Source organism: Rhinatrema bivittatum, chromosome 2 (genome assembly GCF_901001135.1).
Source record: "Rhinatrema bivittatum chromosome 2, aRhiBiv1.1, whole genome shotgun sequence".
NCBI lineage: Eukaryota > Metazoa > Chordata > Amphibia > Gymnophiona > Rhinatrematidae > Rhinatrema > Rhinatrema bivittatum.
Genome location: NC_042616.1, coordinates 423855649 through 423878922, shown reverse-complemented (window position 1 = coordinate 423878922; position 23274 = coordinate 423855649). Strand labels below are relative to the sequence as shown.

Genomic DNA, 23274 nt, shown 5'->3' with positions numbered 1-23274 from the left:
GCTCTAGCAGGGCAGGGCCACACCTTGCCTCTGGGAGAAGCATGAATATACTTGTCTGCGGCCTGTCGGAGTCAGATTACAGACAAGAGGCCCGCAGCCTCTTCCCCCCTTTTTGACAAGCACCGAGGTCATCAGGGGTGTGCCCTCTTTCTTCAACAACTGTGGAGCGGAGAGTATCCCAAACATACCAAACTGGTCTAGCAGACAATAAGGAAGTAGTGGTTTTGTGTGCTTTCGGCATAGTTAAAATTACTGCTGAACAGTACCCTCTTCCGTGCAGGTGAGCCCTTTCAAGGGCCAGGCTGTAAGAGAGAATGGACATGGATATTCTATTGAGATTGGCCTCGCCAGAGCAGACTACGCTCCCTGGGTAAGTGCAGTAACCCTATCAGGTCTGCATGAAAGGATGATCCTCTATCCTCTTTAACACCCTATGAGGGGGTCACAGTGAGAAGACATACAGTAGGCTGTGTCCTTGCCATGGACATAGGAGGTCATTTATTCCACTGGAGCCTGCCTCCGCCCAGCAGCTGAAAAATATGTTGGCGTTGGCATTCAGCCAGGTCACTATTAAGTCTGCACCTAGAAAACTGCACCAACCCACTACCTTTTGGAAGATCTTCGGGTTTAGCTCCCATTCACCCAGAGCTTTTTTTTTTTTTTTTTTTAAATATTTGTTACTCACACCATCTAAGGAGGGTCTCCTTATTCCCTGAAGAATGGGAGTCCCCTTCTGCAGGATCTTTTGGGCTGGGATCTGCTATACTTAGGGCAGAGAGGACACTAGAAACGAGGGCTGAAAGCTCCTTTCTGGAATAACCTTCTCTTCTGAAGAGAATTCCCCTTCTTCCTGAGAGCCCCTGGGCGTACCTTAGCTGGAGTCCTCTCCTGACCAAGATCCTTCCCTGGAATCCTGTGCAAACGTGAAAAAAAGAAGGGGGTTTGAGGTTCTTTCCTTGTTCACTCGAGTATAAGCCCCTTTCGGGGGTAACTGCAGCCTGGGGTCTCAGATAAGGGGAGGGTGTTCCCCCCTGATTTTTATATGGCACAATATGCCTGATGCATAACTACCACAAATTCTCCGGGAAACTCTCCCTGCCAGGGTCCTGTGTGCTCAGTCTGTACCTCCAGAGAGAGTCTGCTGGGTGTCTTAGAGCCTGTGCTCCCCCTGCAACAGTATCGAAAGGAGGGGCAAAAGGAAATCTGCTCACCCAAAGGCTAGGGACTTCCTTCCCCCAATGCAGGCTGGCCTGGCTCAATCATTCAATCAACAAAACCAAAGCCCACACACCAGTGTATTCTCAGGACTAATTAATCACAAAACCACCCAAAAGGCTCTCAGTAGACAATATTTTAAATCTTCCACCACCACAGTTCTTAATTTTATATATATACACTAGTTGTTTATATCTTTTTCTCTTTTTTTGTAGGACTTTCAAGTAGTCAGAGTGTTCATACTACATCCTGTTTAAACTCTTAAGTCCAATTGTATTGATAATTTCTTATTTTTGTATCTTTTTAAATATCTTACAAACACCCCATCTTTGGAGAAAAATGTTTCTTACAAACAAAACTCTCGCCTCAATCTTGAAAGTCCTTTACTTCACAAACCTTGTTCCACAAACCAGTCTTTTTCAGCAGACCCACATTTATATAAAGAATCACCCACTGTCAGCTCCTTTGTACCCCTTGACATGGATCCATGTTTCGATTGTCTGCATCAGGGGGGACCATACTGCTTTCAAAACTTTCTTATAAGACGAAAGACTGTTTGCTCCAATCCATAGAACACCGAAAACGTTTTCAAAACGAAGCTCTTTTTCGCGGTCTATCACGTCACTTTAGCTTCCCTTTAAAAATGGCGTTGGGTCCAGCTCATTAAATCTTCAGAAAACCGGAAGTCACATTGAATTTTCAGGCGGTCAACACCGCCCCCCATCCCTCGTTAATCAAGCAAATCGCATCCAATATCTCAAGCACCATACCAAACTTTTAATCGTTAAATTAAAGAGTACCATTTGATCACTTCATTTAACCCATTAGGTTGCACAGTGTTCAGTTTAAAGATCCAAAATATTTCACGGCAATTCAACAGCATTTGGACATCACCCCCCCGTATTGGGGGTTTCACCACCTCCAGAACCGTCCACTTAAAGTCTCTAAATTGAGGATTCTTTTCTATGCACTGGGGGTACCATCGGAGCAGTCAATTTCGATGTTTTCATACAACTTTTATGCTCGATTAGCCGTGTCCTTATTTTTCTTTTTGTACGACCAACATATGTTAAAATTGCAGGGACGTTGTCATGCATAAACTACTAAGCTGCAATTGCAATCAGTAAAATTCTTCAAAAAGAGCCACTGTTTCGAACCGGACCCGGTCATTGCTAACCTGCACATCTCACATGCCTTTTGGCTGTCGTTCACAAACTGTTGGATCTTCAGTCCTTAAACAAGTGTGTACCAATTGGTCACATACGCTTTGATTCCTTACAAATGAGAAGCGTGGTAAACCTCTGAAATTATTATGGAGGGCCAAAATGGACCAATGTCTTTGTAAAATGTCTATTAGATCACGTACATGATTACTAGAGCGTAGAACACACGTCAGTCCACAATCTTCTTTGGTGTTCTTATAATATAACAGTAAATCTCTGTTAGCAAATAAAGCTCTTTTGTGTGCCTTTTTAATAACTGAAGATAAACATTTTCCATACAGTCTGATACTCTCTGCCAGAAGGAAATCCCTAAGTACCTGATTCACTAAGGGTTTTTCCCATAGATACAAAATGGGAGAAAAGCCGTAATGAATCTGGCTCTAAGTGAGAAAAATGTAAAGGCTCTTTGTTTTCTGTACTATTATTTAAATGAAAATACTGGATTGCACTGAAGTGTAGGATAATGATTTACAAAAATACTGTGTTATTTTGATACATAAATCTGTAGAATTTACAGAATGTGTGCGCAGAATTTTCATTTTTTTTTGGGCACAGATTCCCCCCCCAGGAGTAATCTTCCAGTTCTGCCATATCTCAAAAAAAGATACAGCACAACAAAAAAATTTAGAGAGAAGGGCAAGCATAACCCTAAAGGAGTTTGAACGACTCTCCTGGAAGGAAAGACAAAACAGGTTAGGGCTTTTCAGCCTGGAGGAGAGACAGATGAGAGGAGTTATAATAGAGGTCTATAAAATCATGAGTGGGGTAGAATGGGTAAATAGGGAACAGTTATTTACCCTTTCAAATAAAACTAGGACTAGGGGACACTCAAAGAAGCTAAGAGATAGAAGATTTAAAAGAAATTGGAGAAAGTATTTTTTCCTTCACCACATAACAAAACTGTAGTATTTGTTGCCAAAGAATGTGGTAAAAGCACTTAGTGCAGTTAAGTATAAAAAAAAGGTTTGGACAAGTTCAGGGAAGATAAGTTCATAAATTATTAGTAGCCATGTAGACTTGCTGAAGCTATCGTTTATCCCTGGTTATGAACAAGAAGGCCTGGATCTAGACTTTGGGATCCTATCAGGTACTTGTGACCTGGATTGGCCACTGTCAGAGACAAAATGCTGGTCTCTACAGACCTTTGCTCTGACCCAGGATGGCATTTCTGCTGTTTCCCCAAGCAGAAGCCCAAATTGATGGAGGTGCAGCGAGGCCAGAAGGCTACAGCAAGGCATGCTTGACAAAACGTATCTCCAGCGCCCTGCCCTCCTCCAAGTGTTAGCAAGGGAGATCTCCGCACGATGCTGCAGTACTGGGAATATACCCAGCTTAGAGCAAGGCAAGTGCTACTTGCTAGCACAGCGTGTTCCAAAACTTTACTCTGACTCGGGGGGACGTGGGCATAGAAGTAGGTGCCCAGAGGGTTTCACTGCAGACTGCCAGCACGGCTTTCAAAGAGAGAAAGGCCCTTGGCTCTTTGGCAGTTTCATAAGCAAACACAGCGAGCAGCAATTTGTGGTCTTCAAATTCTTGTGAGGGGGTACTGCTCCTACCAGGCCATTAAGACTGGCACAGGAGGCACTGCTTTATGTTCCCCCTTTGACAGAGGACAAATCAATGACCATGACAAATTGCACTTTTCTAGGTGCAGCACTGGTGCTTTGGAAGACAATGCCAAAGGGCATTCGCCTTCGGACTGTCCACCTGACTTTCAGATGCTAGGGGAAAACCTGGCTCTGGAGCCAGCAGGGCGCAGTCCCTTTCTGATCTATATCTGGAGAGCAGCTGCGTTATCATCAATTGTTCCTGCTTCCATAGTGATGACACTGTGGGTGGGTTGGCTTCTTGATCTTGGAGGGAAGCCATGTTTTTGTGGGTTGTTGGAATAAGAACTGGGATTTTATGGGATTTGTTTTTGTTTCGTTTCATTTTTGATCGATTTGTTTGTCTAGACATGTATTGCATACGTGCATGTTTGTATAAACAGTGTTTTTCTATTTGCCTTGGGTCTTGTATTACGTTATTGTAACTGACTGATATTGATCTGTGTGTGTTCCTATCTGTTGTTTATTGGCTATGTTTTACGCATATTGGTTTTAGTCACCTTAGGTGTTCCTGTCAGAAAGGCAGAATATAAATGTAACTAAACTAGCAGTCACCCACTGAAAATTCAATGGAAGATATTTGTTCCTTGTCCACTCTCCAGCTGACCCCATTGCTCTTCCTCCCCAGTGGGACCCCAGCGCTCTCATACCCTCCAGCCCAACGCCAGGACTCTCAAAGCCTTCCTTCCCCATCCCTTCCTTCAGCCTGACCCCTTTCTCCCCCCACCCCTACTTTTCAATCTCCCAGCTGCCAGTCCCTCTTCCTCATGTCAGCTGTGCAGCTCTCTGCAAGGTTATGCATCTGCAAGCAAAGCCCCGCACCAGTATTTCCCCTTCATTCCTTCCACTTGCCAACCCTAAGGCATCCTCAGGGTCAGAGTTCCTCGGTTCCATTGCCGCCCTCCGGTCCCACAGCGCTAGTTGCCAGAGCCCCGCAGCCGTGTGTTACGTCCACACATCGTACTGTGCACAATGCCCCCTCCCGGCCACAGCCCCCATCATCACATAGAAGACAGTACCAGCTCAGGCATCTAAAAGCATTTTATGTATTTTACATACAGTTGTGCTCATAAGTTTCCGTACGAGCACAGCAGTTCAATTTTATAAATAAGGGAAAAAAAAATATCAAAAGATAGCCAAAGATTTGAAAATGCCAATCAGTGCTGTTCAAACTCTGATCAAGAAGGTGGAAATTATGGGTTCTGTTAATCCCAAGCCACGTTCAGACGGATCAAGAAAGATTTCGGACCCAACTGCCAGGAAATTTTGTTGGGATGCAAAGAAAAACCCACAAGCAACTTCTACGGAAGCAAAAGTGGTGAGGGCGTTTCAGCAGGCACAATAAAGAGAGGCACTTGAACAAAAATGGGCTGCACGGTAGAGTTGCCAGAAAAAAAAGCCACTGTTGCACCAATGCCACAAAACAGCCCGCTTACCATATGCCAAACAGTACCTAGGCAACTCTCAAAACTTCTGGACACAATAATTTGGAGTGATGAGACCAAAATTGAACTTTATGGTCACCATAAACGCTATGTTTGGAGAGGAGTCAAGAAGGCCTATGAAGAGAAGCACACCATCTCTCCTGTGAAGCATGGAGGTAGATCTTTGCTGTTTGGGGGGGGGGGGGTATGGGCTACAGCGCACAGGGAATGGAGTCAAAATTGATGGCAGGATGAATGCATCTTCTCAGAAAATATTGGAGGGGAATTTGCATTCATCAGTTGTGCATGGTGTGCACTTGGACTTTCCAACAAGACAATGATCTGAAACATAAGGCCAAGTTGACTCTTCAGTGGCTGCAGCAGAGGAAAGTGAAGGTTCTGGAGTGGCCATCACGAGACTCCTGCCCTCAAGATCACTCAGCCACTTTGGAGAGAACTCAAACATGCAGTTCATGGTAGACAACCAAAGAATTTACAGGATCTGGAGGCTTTTTGTCAAAAGGAATGGACAGTTTTGCCACATGAGAAAATAAAGGGCCTCATTCACAACAATCACAAACGACTGCAAGCCATCATTGATGCAAGAGAGACAATACACAATATTAAGAACTAAAGGTGTGCAAACATTTGAACAGGACCATCTTATTATTTCCCTAATTGCTGATTAGTGTTGATCGTGTTATTCTGTGACGCATAATTGTTTAATCTGAAACACATTAAAAATAAACATGTGTTGTCTGATCTCTTGTTTTCTTTAAATGCTACACATCCTACAAATTCTGCCAGGGGTAGGTAAACCTATGAGCACAACTGTATATATGTAAACATACACATTTATTTATTGGTATTTATAGACTGCCAAATACAGAGGTCCTAGGCAGTGTACAATAAAAGTGCACAGAGATTAAAACAAAACAAATGAAAGTACAAACAGTCTCCTCAAATGGACACAATCACAAATCAATTGAATGCCATTCTAAACAAATGTGTTTTAAGCCTAGCTCTGAGTGTCTTTGTACAGCTAGTCAGAAATAGTGCCTGAGGGGAGAGCGTGCCAAAGACCTGGAGCCGCCACGGAGGATGCTAACGCTCTCATCTCAGCCAGGCAAGCCTGGCACACAGCTGGGTCATCAAGCAACCCCCCTCTCAGAGGGCTGCAGGGATTGAGATGGATTCTACACGCAAAGCAGCGCATTAGCCCAAGGAAAAAACATCCACCTAGAGCAACAGCTCTGTAGGTAACTCATGAGTGGACTGGCAGTCAATGCAATTCCTGCAGCACTGGAGAAACAAGATCAGGCATTGAGCATCCTGATACTGTATAAGCCTTGCTGCAGAATTCTAGCACCCTTACTGCTGATGCCAGAAGGCCAATAGATAATGCACGGCAGTAACCCTGTAATGGCAATATCAGAGCCTGTACAAATGAATGAAATAGGCTAGAAATAGTAAAGAGTTTCAAGTCACGTACCACACGTAACTTAAAGAAGCCTCAACGAATCACGGGCTTCATTTGGTGACTAAATGTTAGGCCTGTGTCAATAAGGACACCTGAACTGTTCACATAAGGGAGGACACTAGTACCACTGTATGTTCCATGTGAACAAACTGATCTATTCCAAGAGAGTTACCATGCTACAGGATGCAAGTTTCAGATTTTCATACATTTAAAGCCAACTTGTTATGAGTCGGCCATTATCTCAGTGAAAGAAACCAGGGAAGTTTCATCCCAAGAGGAGACCTCCCCCCTACACCATCCATTACAAAACGCACTGCTAAAACATTATTTTACATCCTCTACGCTGCTGCCCTGCAATCCTGGAAGCAGTCCTGCTCCGAGCTGTCACAATGACCTTGGATTGAATGTTGCTGTGTTCCCGGAGGCCTGGGGGTTTTAAGCAGTGCCAAATGGGACAGAAGAGTTTGGGCATTTGGCCATGAGCAAGGGGGCTGGAAGCCCCATTTATCTGCTGAATATAGGGGTGGAGGGCTCCTTGGGCAGACAGGCCTACAATATTTTTATAATCTTTTGAAAGGAAGGGTTCATGGGGAGGGGTCGCGGGGTTCAGGTGCGTGGCACAATATTCTGATTTGCTTTTGTTTAAATCCGTTTTATTGGAGTTTCACCAAATAACAGGTCAACAGTTACAACAATCATTAATGCACAGAGACATGTAAATAGGATTTACTTTTGTCCAGAATATTTGTGCTTTAGTGCAAGAGCAAAAGGAATGACCAAGGGTACCCCAGGCACATTCGCACATCTAGCACACATCTGAATTTGTGATGTGCACCAAAAAGGCCTGCCTTTGTGAAATAAATGCATTATTCAAGAATTTAAACTGAATTTCTTGTAGCTGCACGTTATTCGATAGCCTAGGAACACCCATAAAGCAGGCATTAAAGGATGGCACTACCAACGTTACATCCAAGTCTCCTTCCCATCTAGACCATAAAGGAGTTAAATCTCCTACAGTTCTCGATATGGGTCAAAGATTTATAAAGTGAAGATATAGTGGACCTCCCTGGATCCTCCTCATTAAACCATTCTTGCAACACTACTCAGTTTTCTTTGGTCAATCCAGCACGGGATAATGATTCCAGATAACGGCGGGCCTGAAGATAACGTAAAATCATCTCTCCCTGGTAAAGTAAAAGCTTCTTGCAACTCAGCCAAATTTGAAAGTTTACCCTTCATCATTCAACAATTGCCCAATTATTATCAACCTTTTCTGTCTCCAACTTGTGATTATTCCCTTCTGCATACCAGGCAAAAAAAATTGTTCATTCCCTTCAAAAGGGAGAACCAGAACATCGAAGCTGCAGTCTTTTGTAAGGGAGAAATCAGACAACAGCATTGTAAATAAAGAGGAAACTGGGTATTGGTAATATGAAGAAGAAATGGAAGAGAAAAGGAAGCTACCAGCCCTGGTTCCAATCAAAAGTCTGAATTGAAACTGGGTCCCTGAAGCCAGTCACCAATCTGCCGCAAATTAGCTGCCATATTGTATAATTTCAAATTAGGCACACTCAGTCCTCTTCTCCCCCAAGTTGATTAAATGCTATTTGAGGGTTTTTTCCCCCCTCTAGAGATATATGCTCTTATTTCTTTTACAAAAAATTTGTACAAGAATTTAAGTAACGAGACAACAACCCGAAAGCATACAACCACTTCTGTACAATGACCATTTTGAAGACACATACTCTAACTGCGAAATATTCAAAAGTGTCCATGCTCAGCCCACTTCAAAAGGAAATAACAGCAGTGGACGGGTGTGACTGCAATCTCCAGTGTGAAGAACTTCAGATTTTTCTAAATTCAGTCGGAAACCAGCGAGTCTTCCATACCATTCAGATTTTTTTATTCTCATTTTACCTCCTCATTGTTTTAAGATCCTGAAATTTAATCTGTTTTTAATCAGTATTAGCCTTCATGTACGATGTGTGTGTGGAGGTTTTTTCATGGTTTATGTTTTGCAATTTTTTTTTAATATGTTTATTGATTGTGTACATTGCATTGATATACATATGGAAGAAATGTGATGCATCAAAATAAAGAAATAATAATAATTAGTTATAATTTGTTAAGGGGTGGGGGAGAATTGGGCTGGTAGGCCTGCAAACTTTTTTTTAATTTTAATTTTTCTGCCATGTAACCGCATATGTTTCGGTACCTCTGTACCATGGTCACCTCCTTCATTACTCCCTTCTTCAGATCGTTAATGAATAGGTTAAGCACTTACCTCTGTACAGATCCCTGGGGCACTCCGTTATTCACCTTCGCCCTTTCTTCCCTATCCTTACCTGTGACCAGTCCACTGGAGAATACTGTCTTAGCTTTTGTAATTCCCTGAGGAGCCTCTCATGCGGGGCTTTAATAAATGCCTTTTGAAAATCCAGGCCCATTGCACTGTCCAGCTCACCTTAATCCACATGTTTATTTGGATTGGAAAGGCATGCCTTCCCTTTGCTAAATCTATGTTGGCTTTTCCCCATTAACCCACCATGTCTCTCTATATGACCAGTAAGCCTGTTCTTCAGAATAGCTGCCACCATTTTGCTCAGCACTGACATCAGGCTAACTGGTAAGCAGCTGCAGCCCTTTTCAGAAATTAGTATTACATTGATCACCTTCCAATCTTCTGGTACAGGGGCAGATTTTACAGTTTAGCTGTAGTATTTTGACTTAGAGTCACTCTGGCATATGCATTTTTCAAAGTGCACCAGATTGCACATTTTCTTTTAAACTTTACGATGATTCAGGAAGCTGTACTGCAGGTATTATAAATGCACTTAAACCCTTTTCCTAGAGTGTCTCATAACTCCATGTTCCAGGGTGTCGTCTTATTCATAATGCAATCCTCAAACCCTGAAAACAGCGGCATGCACTCAGGGCCTTCAAGGGATTCACCGAATCCCCAGTGCTAATTGGCTTTTTTTTTTTTTTTTTTTTAAACAGCTGCTGCCCTCTGCTCTTGCCAAGTTGAGCTACGGTGCCGGCCAAAAAGTAGAAAGCAGGTGGCGGCATCCGTGTTGCAGCTACACGGCCCTAGTGGTAAAGGACCAGATGGATGCCCTCCGCAAGAAGCATCGCAGTGAGGCCAATGAATGGGGGCAGTGTCAGCACGGGATAGAAATGCGGGATCTTGCCTTGGCACCACATGGGCCAGAGGCGAAGAGCCAGAGGCAGCAGCAGCAGTGGGAGAATCAGCATTGGCAGAATGGGACTGCTGATAGGGGGGATTCCAACACTGATCCTCCCTATGAGATGCATCCGTGATGTTTAGAGCGGAATGATGAACTGCGAAGGAAAAAGGGGCAGGGAGGGGCGATAATGTGCACCCAGCTGCATCGCGGTGGTGTGTTTTTCGCTCGCTGTGGTTGCAGCACAGCACACACTATCGCCCCCATAGTGCCACCGTAAAAAGTGGTGTTATTTCCAGCGCTACTGCCAGCGATAATATCTCTAATATTATCGCCCACAGCGGTACCGGAGAAAAAAACATTTCCCTAACCCCTCCCCTTTCCCTCTTAAATTTTACCGCCGCGAGGGGTAATTACCGCATATTGATAACGCTCTAACGCACGCGAAAACCCCACATTGCGATTTGATGAGTGAGCCCCACCCCCTTAGCGAGCAGAAGGTCAGATGAGAAAAGCCAACATGAAGATGGGGAAGGGGCTGAATTTGAGGGCAAGACTGCTGTGGATGAGCAGAGAAACAGGGTGGAGAATGGGAGACGATCTATAACTGCTCTTTCTATAGTAGAGGATGGATGGACTTTTGGATAAAAGGCAGCATTTTGTTAGATTTTGTTTGGGTTTTTTTTAAGATATTTTATATTCTTGTTATAAACTGCCTTTGGGTGAGGAAAACATTATATAAAAGCAAATGTTATGTCCTCCCATGATAAGTTTTCCATGCTCCTTTTTTTGTGTGAAGTCTGGTTTTTCTTTATCATGTGATGGGGCAAAGGCTGGCTAGTGCCGTTTTTAAAAACTGCATGACCAGCTCAGAACCTAGGGAGCACCCAGGGCCCCACTAGACCCCAGGGATGACCACAAGACTACAAGAGATGTTCTCTAAAGGTAGGAGGTGGGGTGGGGGGAGCCACTAAACTACCAAGTACTTCTTCTAAAGAAGGGAGATGGTGAGGGGGCAAAGGGCTAAGATGGTGCCTACTGGGGGGATTTGGATTCCTGGGGTGGGGGGCTGTTATATTTGAAGGGCAGGGGTTTAGATAGAGGGGGCAAGGCGTGGCTTTCAAAACATTTTTTTTCTTTTTACGTGGTGATATTGGGGGGGGGGGGGGGGGCGGGGGGAGTTTGCTGTGGACCATCATGGCCCTTTAAACTTTACACAGAAGCATTGGGATGTGCGTTAATGTCCCTTTGCTCCCTCAGAAAAAAAAGGTTATCCACAACTGAGTTGCAGCTAACTTTTTGGCAACATGGTTTGAATTTTTTTTTTTTGCAAGCTGCGTTATTGGATTTGCATGAAATTTGCTATCAATGAGCTGCTTTGCATACATTTAAGAATGTTAAGCATGCAAAGTAGGTATTACAATGGGGGGGGGGGGGGGTGTTAGGAAAATAGCCATGATATGGATGTATCACTCAATAAACAGCATTTTTTACATGATTAAAGCTGTTTTTCATGCATTGTACCTTTTTCACAACTTAGTGAATGATCCCCTTTAAGAAGAAAAACAATTTGCTAAGGTTTTCTAAAGAAACGATAAGGGAGTAAAGGTTGTTTATAAACTACAAAAGATTGCAGAAAGAAGACGACAGGCGACAATATCTGGAAAAGCTAAGAGAAGCTGGGAAAGTAGTCAGGAAAGCAAAAATTAAATTAGAAGAAAAAATAGCAAATATGGTAAAACTTGGGGACAAGTCTGTTTTTAGATATGTTAGTAATAGAAGGAAATAGAAAAGTGGTATTGTGAGACTGAAATAAAGGGGAGGAAACAGCAAACTTGCTTAACAAATATTTCTGTTTGGTGTTCACTGTAAAAGGGCCAGGAGCAAGACCACACAAAATGAAAATGTATTTATTTATTTTAAAACTTTTCTATACCGTCGCTAAGTTACGTACCATCGCAACGGTTTACAAACAGGCACAAAATAAGGTATGTATAGGTAGGTTATCGTACATTCTAACAGGTGCCAATTAATTACGGTTACAAACTCATTAATAAAATCGATGTTTGAGTAGTGATGGTCAAGTCCAGGTGTATTATTGAGTTACTCTTCATAGTTATATTAACATGCATTTTAAAAAACTGTTAAGTTGTTCATTCTCAACTGCGCTTCTCTGACTTGTTTTCTCTCTACCCTCCCGTTTCTTTAGGAAAGGCTTGTTTAAAGAGCCATGTCTTTAAGGTTTTCTTAAAAAATTTGATATCACTCTGCAATCTGATTTCAGTGGGCATTGTGTTCCATAGATTGGGCCCTGCCAGTGATAGGGCCCTTTCTCTTACTTGGGTTAGTTTTGCTAATTTTACTGAGGGAACTGTTAGTAGTGCTTTGTTAGCTGAGCGAAGGTTTCTTTGTGGGACATGGACTCATAGGGCTGTGTTTAGCCAGTCTGCTTCTTTATCATATATTAGTTTGTGTATGGTGCATAAGGCCTTGTATTTTATCCTGTATTCGATTGGCAACCAGTGTAAGTCTGCTAAAGTTTCAGTTATATGGTCCCTCCTTTTTTTTCCCGTCAGTATTCTGGCTGCAGTATTTTGAAGTATTTGGAGTGGTCTTATTGATGTGCTGGGGAGTCCTAGTAAGAGTGCATTGCAGTAATCAGTGCTGGAAAAAAACAAGTGTTTGTAAAACTGTTCTGAAGTGGGCAGGTGTGAGTAATGGTTTCAATCTTTTTAGGATCATAAGTTTTGCGTATCCTTCCCTTACTTTTAAGGATATGTGTTGTTTTAGATTAATTTCTGAATCAATTTTTGGAACAGTGGTGTTTGTGAGAAGCTAAGTAATCCTAAAGGAGATAAGAAGCTGGGGCTGGATGAGTTATATCTGAGGATACTAAGCTCCACTGGGTGACCTTTTCAATGCTTCTTTAGAGTCAGAAGTACTTCTGGAAGACTAGAGATGGGAGGATGTAGCTCATATTCATAAAAATGGAAACAAGAAGGAAGCTGAGAACTAGAGACTGGTTAATCTGAATTCTGTGGTGAGTAAATCAATGGAATTGCTGTTAAAATGAAGGATAGTGAAGTTTCTAGCATGACTTTATCAGAGGTAGGCATTGTCAGCTGAATGTGATCAATTTCTTTGATTGGGTGACCAGAGAGTTGGATCAAGGGAGCGTGAAAGATGTAGTGTACATAAATTTCAGTAAGGCTTTTGACAAGGTTCCAAATAAGTCTTAAAAATAAATTGAGCGTCTTTCTAACCCAGTGACTAACTGGGTTAGAAACTGACTGAGTGGGAGGCACAAAGCCTGATAAATAGTTTACTCTAAGAAAGGGGGCATTACTAGTGGTGTGGTCCTTGTTCTGGTTCTTTAACATTTTTGGGAGCAAACTTGTGGAAGGATTGTCAGGAAAGTTTGGTATTTTTTGCTGATGATACCAAATTCTGCAACAGGGTATATAACCAGGACAGTGTGGAAAACATGAAGAGGGATCTAGCAAAGCTCAAGGAATGGTCTAGGGTCTGGTAGCTAAGATTTAATGCTATAAATGCAATTATGCATTTAGAATGCAAAAACCCAAAGTAGAGGTACAGTACTGGAGGTGAAATCTTTCTAAGCACAAAAGAAGAGTGTGATCTGGGAGTGATTGTATCTGATGATCTTAAGGTGGTCAAACAGGTGGATAAAGCAATTGCAAAAGCCAGAAAGATATTTGGTTGCATAAGGAGAAGAAAGATCAGCAGAAAAAGGAGATTACATTGCCCCTGTATAGGTCCCTGGTGAGACCTCATTTGAAAACTTAGATTGTAAGCCCTCTGGGGATAGGGAAATACCTACAGTACCTAAATGTAAACCAGTGTGATATCTCAGATCGAATGTCGGTATATAAAAAATAATAAATAAAATAAATAAATAATGCGTACAATTCTGAAGACTACATCTTCAAAAGGCTATAAACAGTATGAATTCAGTCCAGAAGGTGGCTATTTAATTGGTCAGTGGTCTTTGACTAATGCATATGGGGACAGACTTAAAAAGATTTAAACATGTATACCCTAGAGGAAAAGCGAGATAGGCAAAATATGATATAGATATTTAATATCTCCAAGATTTCCATGCACAGGAGGTGAGCCTCTTTCAATGTAAAGGAAGTTGTAGAACAAGGGGTCATGGGATAAGGGTGAAAGGAGGTAGACTAGAATAATTTTAGGAAATATTTCTTGAAACAGAAGGCATGGAACAGCCTCCCAGTGGAGGTGGTACGGACAAAAATAGTATCTGAATTAAGAAAGCATGGGATAAATACAGGGGATCTCTAAGAAAGTGATGAGACCTGTAAAGCTAAATTAGTTGGATGAATGGGCAGGCTAGATAGAAACAACAGCAGAAAACTGTGTATGACCCATGTTTCTATGTTGCTAGCTTTAATGATTACTGCACTTAAAAAAAAAAAAAAGTTTTAGATGGCATGTTTCCCCCTATGGTCACAAAAATTAAAAAGTCACAGCAAATATTATAGCCTCTATTCTCTAGCAACAACCTCCCCCCCCCAAACCAAACCAAAACACCCACAGACATTAGCATTCCACTGGGCTCCCCCTACTAACTGCAGTACACCACCTGTCAATCTATGTCTGCAGTTCAGTCCAAAACAATAAGTACATCAACTTAAATTAAGATTAGATATTGCACTAATATTTACCACATTTATTAAATCCCCTACTATAAATAGCACTACATGCCATTGCCTGGAACACACCTTCTACTACTCCTTCCAGAGACCTTACCATCGTCAGGAGGAAACATTACATTCAATTAAACATCAAACTTAAGCAAGTATAAACGCAGCAAAAGTCGCCACTCTCACCTTGACAGGAGAATCACGGAATGCATGGACTGCATTTAGGGATCTGGCACACAGAATTCAGTAAAAACCCTTCCCTCTCTCCCAGCATAAGCAGTCTGTGAATGAAACCTGGAGAACAGAGAAAGAGGAGAAAAGTGAAGACATGAATAAACAGACAATCAGGGTGAGTGAACATGTCAGGAAAGTGCTGAAGAGATGCTCACTGGCCTCATGCATATTCACCAGCTCAAGGAGATAAAAGGCCGAAGCAACAGCTGGAATATCTAGCCCTGAAAGGGTGATAATGGGCAAGGTGATCAATGAAGGGGACCAGAAACACTGAAGAATAAAAGGAGACAAACTGTGAGTGAAAACATATCAAGGGGGGGGGGGGGGGGCAGAAAAAATGGAAGGAAAAGTGGAAGAAAAAGAGAAATTTAAAGGAAAAGACTGAACATGAAATTAAGATGTAAAACAAGAGGAGGAAATGGGAAAAGAAAAGGCCAGAAGGTGTGTAGGAGGCAAGCCCTTCATCTATCAAATTCAACCAAAATTAATTTCCCAGAGCTACACCGAGAAGAGTGCGTCAGAAGGCTATGAGTCACTGGATGTGGCTAATGGGGACCTGCTGAAGGAGACTGACCCATCCCCAGGGACGCTTCTCACTCAGGCAGTGGAACTCCTGCGGCCCCCCCGGCCCCCGTTTCCAAGCTCCCAACCTCGGCGTCACAGTCCAGAGAAGCAGAACGGAGAATACCAAGCAAGACGAGGTGGGGGGGGAGAGAGGACAAAGCTGCTTCCAGCTTTCCTTGAATCTTTACTGACACCGGGGCGAAACTCAGCTCCCCCTTCATCCTGTGAAAGCACAGATTTCCCTTCTATGTTGACCAGAGAGCGAGCTTGCAGTGGGACATCTTAAGGCTTTATGCCACGCAGGACAAAGTCTCACGTGTCTTTCCAGAATGTGCTACTGAATTGTGTATCACACAAATATCATGCACTGGTAAACATTTTTTTTTTTAATATAATGCTGACAGCATGTTAAACGCTACAGAAATAAAATGCACACGTATTGCAAAACCGGAATATAATAAATGATTATCCAAAATAATCAAGGTAGAGGTAAAGAAAGTCTCTACATCAAAGAGCTTACAACTGGGTCTTGCTTACATACACACGTAGGCAAAAGCATGGGATAAGACACATACGGACATGAAATACATGCAGACACAAGCTGATGGCTGCTGCACTGAGTCAAACTGTCATAGACATTCCCAACAGCTGACACTACTGCCCTCCCTTTCGATGTAACCCACATCGTAGAGACCACCACCACCACCACCACCACATACACATATTAGACACAGGCTCTGGCTCTACACATTAATGCCTCTCCGTATGCACGATCTTACCTCTGTCAGTCTCTCCCGATCATTCACTCCCTCTCCCGGGTGGCGGCCGCTGACAGCTCCGTACCCTGCACGGCTCCCGCCGGTCACTCGCTCCCCGCACCTGCCGCAACCGCCCGCCCGCACCCATACACCCGCCGCTCTGCGCCTGCGCGAAAAACCAGCCCCCCCCCGTGACACTCTGGGAATTGTAGTGTGAAACCCGTGGTACCAGACTGGGCTATTTCACGCTCAATTGGGCTACTTTTTCCTCCCCTCATTGTGCGGGAAAAATATGTTTGTGCAGATTAGGCTAGTTTTGGGTTGGGCAACTGGTTCAGTTAAGTGCTAGCAGCTCTCGATGCTGCTGTCTTCTTTTTCTTTGCCTCGGGCAGACCAGACAGCAGTCGCAGAGTGACGACCTCATCAGCAGTAGCCAATCAGAGCTCAGCGAAAGAGCAGGGCAGATGCAGTAGACGACTGTTGCTGCAGAAAGCGAAGTTGCTCACCTGAAACAGGTGTTTTCTGTGGACAGCGGGCAATCAGTCACAGATAGGTTACGTCATCCCTCGGCGCCGAGGCGGGCACTGGTCTCTCAAGCAGAATCTTCTGGAATCTTTCTGAGCATGCCTGTGAGGCTCGCGCCAACAGCTGCTGTACGAGCCTTCCCTCTCCTGCTCAGTTAGGTGAAGAGCTGAAGCAGTAGGTTAGTAGAAAAGATAGCAACTATGCAAAAACCTAACACTTTCCGGGAAGGAAGGAGGGAGGGCAAGTATGACTGATTCTCTCGCTATCCACGGAAAACACCTTTTATAGGTGAGCAACTTTGCTTTTTCCGTGAATAAGCAGGACAACAGATTCAGATGGGGTTCCCCAGCAGAGGGTGCAGAACAAGAACATTAATAATAACAAAACATTGCACCCAGAATAAGAGCAACAACCAGCACAGGTTATTGTCAGTCACAGAGAGGACGGAGTTCAGAGGAGCAGAAAGTGTCCAGGGGAGTGCGGAACAGCAGGAGTCAAGCAAACACCATCTGTAAAACAGAGCAGCCATTGAGAGAATCAGTCGAAGAATCTCTGTTGAAGCAGTAATGACGAGTAAATGTGTGATGGAAGACCAATTGGTGGCCTTACAGATGTCCACAAGGGGGGTGGAATTGTGAAAAACCACAGAGGTGGCCCAGGAGTGAACTTGATGAGCAGTGATGTGACCTGGAGGAGAGTCCTCATGAAGGGAATAGAATGAAATACAGCTAGAAATCCAGTGGGAGATAGTCTGTTTCAGAACTAGGTTGCCAGCCCTATTGATACCTTAAGAGAGGAAGAACTGAGACATGGATCTACTCAGTTAAGACGAAGGTAGATCCATAGCGCCTTGATGCAGTCCAGCATGCCCACCTCCTTATACATCAGTATAAGGAGGTGGGCAGAAAGATGGAAGGGCCACTGACTGGTAGACATGAAAAGAGAAAACAACCATTGAAAAGAACTTGGGATGAGTGCAGAGGAGCACTTTGCCGGGAAGAATTGAATGTAAGCGGTGTAAACCACCAATGTCTGAACGTCAATGACCCTACCAGCCAAGGTGATGGCAACCAGGAAAGCCACCTTCCATGAGAGAAGATGGGGATGGAACGTCATCCAGGGGTTTGAAAGTGCAGATGTCAGGCGATTCAAGTCCCACTGAACAGGAGGAGGGGAAAGAGTAGGTCAGAGGTTAAAGAGGCCCTTCATGAATTGGGAAACAAGAGGAGCCTGGGAGACCGGCCATCCGTAAAGAGGTCATAGCAGATATCGCAGAGAGATGGACCTTGACCGAAGAGGTCTTGAGACCCACATTGGAGAGATGGAGCAAGTAGCACAGAAGAATATCAAGGGGCCAGTGCGATGGGTGGAGCTGGCACGAGGAAAACCACAAGGAAAATCAAGTCCATTTATTGGCGTAGGACTTCCTAGTTTACAGACTGCAAGGAGACAGCATTGAGTTCCAGCAGAAGAGAAGCTGAGCAATTCAGATCTAAAAAAAAAAAAGAAGTTATCCTCCGATCAGCAAACAAGAACACAGAGGCAGAGGAAAATTGTCAAAAACTGGATATAGGAGGTAGTGGCTGGTACTGCCCCTGACGCTGTGAAGCAGTGTCTCTGTTCCGTGTTCAAGACTTTTGGTGTTGCCGAGGAGAAGGCTGAGTAGAATACTGTTGGATGTGCCAAGGGCGATAAGAGTAATAGGACGACTGGAAGGGATGTCTCTGGGTGGAATAGTGAGGCTTACATGGTGCTGAAATCTAAGTGGAGTGATGTCTCTGTGGATAGGAGGAGGAAGCAGAAAGCGAGTGCATGGCTGACGTTTGATCCTTTAAGTGCGTAACCACCTTCTTGACCTTGTCACCAAACAAGGATTCACCCAAGCAGGAGGTATCAGCCAACTTCTCATGTGCATCCTTGCAAAAGCCAGAGGCATGTAGCTAGGCAAGGCATCTCATAGCAATGGCAGTGGCCAAGATCATGGAAGCAGAGTAAAATACTTCGTATGATGAGTGGGTAAGATGCTTGATACAATCTCTAGAGTCAGCAAGGAGCTGTTAGGCTTCCAGAAGGAAATCAGAGGGCAGATGACTGGAGCTAGCATCACCTTATGAAGAATATTGTACAGGTATTGGGCCATCTGTAGTTGGTGGGCAGCAATATGAAAGACTAGAGTAGCCGCCTGGAAGATCTTTTTACCAGTGGCATCCAAGAATCTAGGTTCTTTGCCTAGTGGAGCAGAGGAGTAGGAATGAGATAATTTAATAAGCAAGAGAGTGGTCTCCTCGATGATAGAGTCTGGGAAAATGTAAGCTTTAGAATGCCCAGGACAAAGCTGTTCTTTATACTTGAAGTCCATGGTTTTTGAGAAAGAGAGGCAGACCACACCTTACACTGCATCTTCAAAAGGGCCTCATGAATGGGAACTGCCCAATAATGTTTCAAAAGTTGAAGAGATTGGAAGACTCCTTCATAATTTCTGGGAACATCCTCCTCACCCATCAAGTTGAAGCCATTTGTCTTTGACATCTTAGATAGGAATGCAGAGTATGTCCAGTTATCTGGAGGGATGGAGCCACCAGAAGCATATGGAGAGGAAGGCAAAGAGATATCAGGAGAAGACAGAATTTTGGAGTAAACCGGAGAATAGAAAGAGTCCACCGAGTCTACTGAAGGAAAACAAGGTCAAGGAGGTGAAGCGGATGGCTGCAAAACAGGTGGAGATGCTGCACCCAGAGAACAAATGGGAAATTCGTCCCCAATGGAGGAGGGAGATCTCTTATAAGATCTTTGAGAAAAGTCACCCAAAGTATCCAGATAACAAGATCGCTGAGGTTAGAAGCAGTGTGAGACGACAAAGGAGAAGGAGTTCTATTAGATTCCCTAGGAGAATCTGAGAGAGTTCGTGGGTGTTTCAACCAGTCTGGCATGAGATCACCCTGAAGAACATAAGTTTCAAGAAGGCGATCCACTTCACCAAAGGGCAGGTTAAGATGAAATGTCGAGGTACAAGCTGCGGAGCTCAGCGGTAACTGCGGACTTGCCTTGTAGACTGGAGTGCAAAATGATGAGCATTCACTTCGCTGTGTCCAGCGGTATGCAGCTGTGGCTTGCTGTCACTGCCATGTTAAGGCACAGCAGTGTGGGCTGACTTGTCTGTAGCACTGCTCTTTGGCGCTATGTGTTTTGCACCATTTTTCAGCACTGCATGCTTGGAGCCGTCTTTTGGTGCTGTGTGCTTTGAGTTGTCCTTCGGTGCTGTGTGCTTGGAGCCATCTTTTGGCGCTGTGTGTTTCATGCCCTGCTTATGCTCCACATCATTCTTCAACATCATGTGCTTCATACTATGCGGTAGTAGCCTATTAGATTCCATCCAGGAAGCCTTGTGTTTAGTGCTATCTTTAGCGTCTTTAAATTTGGTGTTGTGTTTCTGCATGAGGCGGTCAATGCCAAGGGAGAACACCTTGTGGTTTGCACCATGTTTGGATCCTGTGATCATGGCACCATGTTTAGGGGCCTTACCAGGCTTTGAAGCAGCTGCAGCTAGATCTAGGTGGTGCAACAAAGAATCAGAGCAGCAAGGAGATAAGGACATTGGAGGAGGGCCCAGATCATATTCAGCCCCGCACATCTGGAGGAAAGAAGATGTGCGAGACCTGCCAGGACACTTAGTGAGGTCGATCAAAGGAAACAAGATTGGTGGGCGTGTGAAACATGTGCTGTCCTGGCCACCAGAGCTGCGGGATTTGGTGTGCTTGGTGGAAGACTCAAAAGAAGACTGGTGTTTCCTCTTGGAATGAGAAGTCTGGTGTTTCAAGGTTTCATATCAAATATTCAAATCCCAGTAGCAGCGTGCTTGCAGTGACATTCTGCCACAAGCTCAGGAGGAAGATTCTTTGTCAGGAGCAAGGCATTTGTTGATTCCTGCTGGATATGTTTTTGGAATACAGATTGAAAAGCTTGACTGGGCAAACACCTTTGCAAGAGTGAGTCTGTTTGGACATTAAGGCAGCAGCAGGAGGGAGAGAAGCAGTAGCTCAACTTCGCAACGGCAGACAGAACAAGATTGAGTAGGAAGGGTGAGGCTCGTGCAGCGGCTGTTGGCATGAATCTAAAATGCATGTTCAGAAAGATTCTGTAAGATTCAGCTAGAGAGACCAATGCCCGACTAGCCATAGGATAACATAACTCATCTGTGATTGTTGTCCTGCTTGTCCACAGAAAACATTGAAGGAAGAGGAAGGTGCCTGCAGTCATAGAATCATGATCTCATCGGCAGCAGCAAGGCAGATGCAGAAGGCAACTGTTGCTGCAGAACACAGAAGGAAGAGGAAGGTGTACACAGTTGCATAGAGGGAGAGCTCTTCCAGCTTTTGAGAAAACAGTGCTTTCTACTTTCACCCCTCAACCTGCTGAACTCTCCCCTAATCTGGGTCCTGAATCTGAAGCTGCTGACCTCCCCACTTTACCTTGCTGAATCCTCCTAACCCAGCTCTTGCCTGGGAAGGGGAAACAGATGAGATTAAGGGAAGAAGCTTTTCTTTGTTTTGCCTGATTGAGGATTATCTTATTGAAGGATAATCCTTCAATAAGACTCCAGTTAGTAACCTGCTTAAGCCTTTATATATAAGCCTTTATTTATAGACCTGTATATATATATATACTTGTAAATAGCCTGTTACAGTTGTTTGATTGCTTTAATTTCTTTGCCCTCTGCTCTATGTATATTCCTCCCTGTTTCCCCTCCCCGTTGATTGTAATTTCAGCCTTTCAGTTACAATGTGAACCGGTATGATGTATGCTTACTAATGCCGGTATATAAATGTTTCAAATAAATAAATAAATAAAGGAAGGGGGAAAGAAAAAATAGTACTGTAGGATCGTGGAAGACAAGAGAGGGATAAGAAAGGAGTATATTGAACATCATGGCAAGGCAGAGACAGAGGTTGAATGTGGGGATACTGGTGCAGTTACAAGGGTAGAATAAGCAAAAGAAGGTGGAGGCAGAAAAGGAAGAAAAGTGAGGGAGAAGGGATGAGCAGAAATGTGGAAGGTGAGGGGCAAAGAAGAGAGTGGGATGCAAAGAGAGAGGAGAAGAACGAAGGAGAGTTGATGGGCATAGAGTGGGGTGTGGGAGGCAAATGGGTGATAGGGTAGTATGAAGAACAAAGAGGGGAGCAGTGCTGTTACTAGTTTTTTTGCTGCTCTATGAGAACAATTACTGTGCTCCCCCACCCACCCCCTCCTCGATTCATTCAGTTTCTGCCCGGGCCTGTAAAAAAAAAAAAAGCCCAGCTCCCTCCAGTAATCTAAACTTTCTTAGCATTCAGATAGGTGGATCCACACCAGTGGGCTATGCACCTCTACCAGCAGATGGAGACAGAGCAAAGCTGACATCACAGTATCTATATCTCTGCAGTGACATCAGCCCGCCAGTGTTCTCCATCTCCAGCAGATGGTGGACATGCATCTCCTACTGGGAATTGCTTTAAAAGTTTTTTGTAGAAGGAGAAAAGAAGAAAGAAGTTTATTGCTCTGCTCTCCTGTGATTATACCTTATGGTCCCTCCTTCAGGCTAGTTTTCCTGAGGTGGTTTCTTCGGATCCCTCCCTCAAATGAATGCCTTGGTCAGGTAGCTGGTTTCTACCAGCTTAGGCATTGCTGTAAAAAAAAACCAAAAAAAAAACTGAAAGGCAAGCAGGTTCAAGAAGCCCAGTGTGGCAATGAAGGTCTATGCCCTTTCCCCCCACAGCCAGAGACCGAGGCTGTAAGCCGGGTTGGGCTGAGCTCAGGTAAAAAGAAAAGAGGTAAAGGGGAGTTGATTTTAGGGATTCTTCTCCCTTCTGTCTCTGTGCTTGGCACACTGATCCGACGTTCATTCCTGCCTCCAGGGGAGCTCAGGGACTCGGGCAGCTTGGTGGGTTGAGCAGCCTTCTGGGCTAGGCCCGCTCTCAGGCTTGGATTCTTTGCCATGTGGTAGGCCACGGAAGTGTTCACATGCTTTTTTTCTACACATAAGGCTGCCCTCTTCAGTACATCGGTTTGAGCTTACACGCCCGCCTGTACATCTGGTTGTGTGCATAGCTGGGCATTCAGTTGGGCGCAAAGAGGCACCTACCTGTGCACTCAGTTGTGCATGTAGGGGCACATAGGTGGATGCCCAGTGGTGCATTCTAGATGGGCGCTCAAGTTGCATATGGACAGTGAGTGCTCAGGTGGGTGCTCAGTTTGTGTATCTACCTGAATAGTCTATTAGGCACCTAATGCCTCTGTATCGCCTGTATCGCTCTGTATTAGGCGCCTAATGCCTCTGTATCGCCTAATACCTCTGTACCACTCCATGGTGAGACCGCACCTTGAATACTGTGTACAAT

General features: G+C 44.2%; 1 protein-coding gene across 3 annotated transcripts in view; it reads right to left on the bottom strand.

Moving 5' to 3' along the window:
- SGSM3 (small G protein signaling modulator 3) overlaps nucleotides 1–16540 on the bottom strand; it is a 201299-nt gene extending 184759 nt beyond the window's left edge. The window contains exons 1-2 of one of the 3 annotated variants that reach the window (XM_029590233.1): nucleotides 16397–16540; nucleotides 15006–15113 (exon numbers count right to left, since the gene is read on the bottom strand). The gene's annotated coding sequence lies outside the window, so the exon portion shown is untranslated. Of the gene's footprint in view, nucleotides 1–15005; nucleotides 15114–15627; nucleotides 15647–16396 lie in introns of those variants that run through there. The other 2 variants (XM_029590234.1, XM_029590235.1) reach the window with 2 other exon arrangements.
- Between the last annotated feature and the right edge of the window lie 6734 nt (nucleotides 16541–23274).